We start from the raw sequence: 4,071 nt of genomic DNA, 5'->3' as shown, positions 1-4,071 counted from the left end.
TCTTTCCCTCTAGAATTATTTCTTTTTTAGTAGGGAATAGCTTAATGTTAGGGCTAAGAGGTGAATGGTGGGACTTGATTTTCGATTTTTTTTTTTTTTTTAACCTGACCTTCCTCACTCCCTGTTCCTCTCTCATCCCTGCTCAGAGCTTTGTTTGAGCTGGAGAACCAGTTTCATGGTTATTGTTGTACCAAGTGAGCTTGCTTCTACAGTGGGGTTTTTTTTCTAATCTCTCAACTCTTAATTGTTGCATGCAAATTGTTTAATAAATAATGTTGAACAGAAAAAAAAAAAAGAATAGATATTAATTAAGAAAAGGATTTAGGCTGACTCAGTCTCATACATGAGACAAAAGGTTAAGTAAATGCCAAGGCTGCTATGCCTCTTCAAACAATGAATATTAGTTTTAGAATCATTAATGTCTGCTTAGAAAACAGAGTCATACTGGAGTCTTGTATGCCAAAATAACCAAGGCCAGGGATGTTTCTTTTCAATCTGAAGCTAAATTATTCTCCAATAGAGGGCTAAATGTATGCAATTAACAGTGCTAGGTAGGACAACAGGGAATGGCACTTCTAATATGTAGCCAAATTGAGATCAAGTTTTTCTTTAAATCTGGTAACTTAGACATTTAATATGCACAACCGAGCTCTGCGAGAGAATTAGTGAAAAGAAGCAGATAATTAACTCCTTCCCTGCTTGTCAGTGGAGACAGAATGATTAGCCCACTGTTCACTCATTGCTGTCTTCTCGAGTTGCTGGATCTACAAAAACAAAGTGGTTTTTTTTTCCAAATGCTTTCCATACATGGCCAAAGATGAAGACAGCTCTGTAGTCTTTATTAGAAATGGAATTGCCACATCATATTTTTAAAGAAAATTTCATCCTGAGAGAGGTCAGTTTTCTGAGTTGGGTTTAGCATGAACACAACCATGAGAGCTTCACTAAAACTGCATACTCTGGGTTGAAAAGCTTGAGAAGATACATTTTAAAAAATAAATATCAAAATCCATTTTAAGCAAGTAGGTGACTCTGACTGGTACATAGGCAAAAGAAAAGGTGCTCATTAAAGCTTCCCAGCACCCTCACGTGCAAAAAATTTCTCTGTACTAGACAAGACTTGCTACTGACTATGTTAGCATCACCCTTTATTATGAGTGTACCTAACAGTAATAATGTTTAATTCTCAGCCAGAGATATTCAAGAGGATGAATATATTTCTTCCCAACTGACTGAGGGAAAGGGAAGTAAAAGATGGCGAAGTGACTTCTGTTTGTATCTAAACTAAGTCTGTGCTTCCTTGCTCTGGGTTCTGCTGAGCTGAAGCTAAAGGGCGTCATTTTCCATTCCGTTTCTCCTGCTGAGGAGGCTCTCAGAGCAGAGCCTTTGGTGGCAATGGTGACTCCCACCAGCCACATGCAAATAAACCCTCAGGTCTGAAAATAGCTCAAGTTTTGTTTCTAAGGCTGAAGTGCATTACAGCTCTCATTTAACTGAGTAAATACCATTATGCTGAAGTCCTTTGCATTGTCACCAACAGGGAGAGCTTTGCCCTAGGGCTTGTTTCAGTTCCGGGGCTGTGCTGGAATGTGCTGTATTTACATTTAATATTTGTGCCGTGTCCAGGTCTCCCTCTCCACTTTCTGGTGCTTGCTGCTTTCAAGAGTGAAGGGAACATTCTGGAGAGTGGGCCTGTTCAGGGGCACATGCCCAAGCCCAGTTCTGAGCCTTATACTTTCCTTTTAGGCTTTTCACACATTATTATTAGGAAAAAGCAAAGAAGCAGCCAAACACCAGATTGTTGCTTTTTGCTATTGAGCTCCTCTCTTGATAAGGGGTTTATTAGTTTGTGCTCAGGCTTGAGTCTGTATAAGAGATCCATAAGGGAGCTAACATATGGGATATTTTAACTCTCCATATTTCAATAATCTTCATTAAGACCATTTGGAAAGAATCTGTGCGTTTTCTACTTATGAGCCTTTGTCTTTTCCTTTCGAGAATTTTATTTCTGGAGACTCTGGATGACTAAAATTGGCTCTCTCCTCCCCAGCTGGCCTGAGCACAAGTAGACTCCAGCAATCTGAAGGTCTCTTAACTGAGACCACCAGCGCAGTCCTTTAGGATCTGCACAGGCTGAGGCCACCTAGGAACAGCTTCTCTCTGGCTGCAGTGGCCTGTTTCACCACTGGGCAAATATTTGACTTCGAAAATGTTTAGCTTTCACTTATTTCACCGTGAGGTCGTGCCAAAAGGGCGGGCATGGTGGCCCTTATGTTTGCTAAAGGTCTGGCTCTAGCTGTGTGGTGTGGGAGGATCTCCTGTCATGCAACACCTGAGGTCAAACTGTCCTCTTGCATTCCTCACATGGGCAGCGCTGCCCTTGCAGCTGGCTCTGGGCTGGTGTGGCTGATGCCATCAGAGAAAATTTCTGGGTTGCTTCATGTTCTGGCATAGTCCCTTGTGGACAGACTTCTGTCCTGACAGGCTCTATTCCTAGGCTCGTCCTTCACCCATCTGAATTCCCCTCTGGCAACACTGTGTGACCAACTTGGGGCAGGCAGATGGTCCCCAGATCCTCTCTCCTGAGGTCACCAACCACAAAGTCAGGTGGGATTAGTGACTCTGCTGTAGGGATAAGGACTTCTGGGATATTTATGTGCAGAAAGATGTGTGCCTCAAAGCAGCAGAGGAATCCCTAAAAGAGTAGAGGAGAAGGGAACCCAGGCTGTGTTTGTATAATTCTGCTCGTAGAGGTGTCAGTGCCAGCAGGGCGAACTCAGGGAGGGCAGACAGCCCTCAGCCTTTGCTGCCCCAGCTACAGGCAGGCCTGCATTGATCTTGGCAGCTGCTCCAGTCCTCTCTTCCCTCCCTGCAGGCTGCTCCAGGCCTTTCTTTCAGTGCCTTTGCAGCCAGCTCTGATCTGTGCTCCCTGAGCTCCTGCCAGCACCTCCAAGCCCCTGCCCAGCTGCCCCACTCGGCCCCCAGTGCTGCTCGTGTCCCCAGTGCCGCTTATGTCCCTGCACCACCAGGATCCTCTGGGGCTTTCCTCCCCTGCCTCCCTGACGTCACCGAGCACCCTCAGGGCCCCTTTCCTCATCTTTTACCTTTTCTTACCTCGTGCTTCTGTTCCCCCAGCTGAGCCCTGTCCCGCTCCAGGCGTGACAGCCATGTGGGCATCCCAACCCCACTGCTCCTGCACCCTGGGCAGGATTCCACCCCCACACCTCACAGGGTGCAGAGGTGCCTGTGCTGGCCTTGGGCTTTCCCCGACAGAGCTCTTACCCCACGTGCAGCAGAACCCATCCCATCGATCACCCCATCCCTGAGTGCTGACAGGCTGGACAAGGGCCGGCTCTGCTCCTGCAGCGTTTAATCCCCAGCTCCGAGTCACCAGGACACCGCAGACTGTTGGGTTCCGCTCGGGCATAATTCCATCATTACCATTGATTTGTTCGCCCGTGCTCCCCACGGTGCTTTTAATCAACTCTCCATCTTTGTGCCTTCACACCTTTACGCTTCCCATGATTGGCTCTGCTCCCTTCTGCCTCTGCAGTGAAATAGCACCATAGAAATCCTCCTGCCTCTTACATACATTAACAATCCCATTTCTCCTCTCTCTGGTCCAGTGAAGGGATCTCCCTCACCACAAAGGCACCACTGTCTCTGCTAAGCGCACGGGGAATAGCTTCTATTCATTATTCCCAAAGTCCAGTACAATGGGTTATAATTAGTTACTGGCCTCTTTGGTTTACTCTACCTTCAAAGGCTCTTTTATAGTTTAAAAGTGAAGGCAGATGCTGACATTAATTTTGGCTCTCTCTCCATGGCATTGTGCAGACAAGATAAAACCAAGATGCAGGTACAGGGATAAGTAACCTGACTAGCCAAAAAAAAAGGAAAAAAATAGAAAATAGGGCCATCATCACATTCATTTCATGAAAGTAGCGTGGTGTTGGGGAGAACTCATTAGCCTTTTTGTTCTGCATTATCACCATCATTTATCAGCAGTTGTATCACATGTCACAGCCACTATCCTTTCTGGCATCCAGTGTGGGACCAAAGGGCTCCCGC

The 4,071-nt window shown here is 46.0% G+C and overlaps 1 long non-coding RNA gene across 1 annotated transcript in view; it reads left to right on the top strand.

Annotated features, from left to right (window-relative positions):
* The window catches only part of LOC108449364, a 174,019-nt gene that overhangs the window by 129,667 nt on the left and 40,281 nt on the right, over positions 1-4,071 (top strand). The gene's annotated exons all lie outside the window — the stretch shown is intronic.

Source organism: Corvus brachyrhynchos, unplaced genomic scaffold (genome assembly GCF_000691975.1).
Source record: "Corvus brachyrhynchos isolate BGI_N302 unplaced genomic scaffold, ASM69197v1 scaffold69, whole genome shotgun sequence".
NCBI classification, from domain to species: Eukaryota; Metazoa; Chordata; class Aves; order Passeriformes; family Corvidae; genus Corvus; species Corvus brachyrhynchos.
The sequence above is the reverse complement of the archived record's forward strand: the minus strand, read 5'-3'. Positions and strand labels throughout refer to the sequence as shown.